The sequence below is a fragment of the Tupaia chinensis genome, unplaced genomic scaffold, assembly GCF_000334495.1.
Source record: "Tupaia chinensis unplaced genomic scaffold, TupChi_1.0 Scaffold144952_1, whole genome shotgun sequence".
Lineage (NCBI taxonomy): Eukaryota > Metazoa > Chordata > Mammalia > Scandentia > Tupaiidae > Tupaia > Tupaia belangeri.
This window is the reverse complement of record NW_006204812.1, coordinates 4198354-4198580: the sequence shown is the minus strand read 5'-3', so window position 1 is coordinate 4198580 and position 227 is coordinate 4198354. Positions and strand designations below refer to the sequence as shown.

The window sequence follows — 227 nt, the reverse complement described above, 5'->3', positions numbered from 1 at the left end:
CCCGGCCGCCCTCCCGCCGGCGGCCTGCTCCCGCCGAGGCCGCCACACAAAGCCCGGGAGCAGCCCCTGCGGCGCCACGGGACGGGAGAGAGCAAGCGCCGACTGACTTACGGGGCTGCTGCGGCCGCGCTGCCTCAGCCGGGGACACCGACCGTTGGGCACACGGCGGCGTCGCTCCTGGCCGTCCTCCCCTTCCCCGCCTTCGGTGGCGGCAGTGTCTTCTTTCT

The 227-nt window shown here is 75.3% G+C and overlaps 1 protein-coding gene across 5 annotated transcripts in view; it reads right to left on the bottom strand.

Moving 5' to 3' along the window:
* PUM2 (pumilio RNA binding family member 2) overlaps positions 1-227 on the bottom strand; it is a 107792-nt gene extending 107565 nt beyond the window's left edge. For all 5 annotated transcript variants that reach the window (XM_027767937.1, XM_006167669.2, XM_027767940.1 and 2 more), the window contains exon 1: positions 112-227. The gene's annotated coding sequence lies outside the window, so the exon portion shown is untranslated. The remainder of the gene's footprint in view (positions 1-111) is intronic.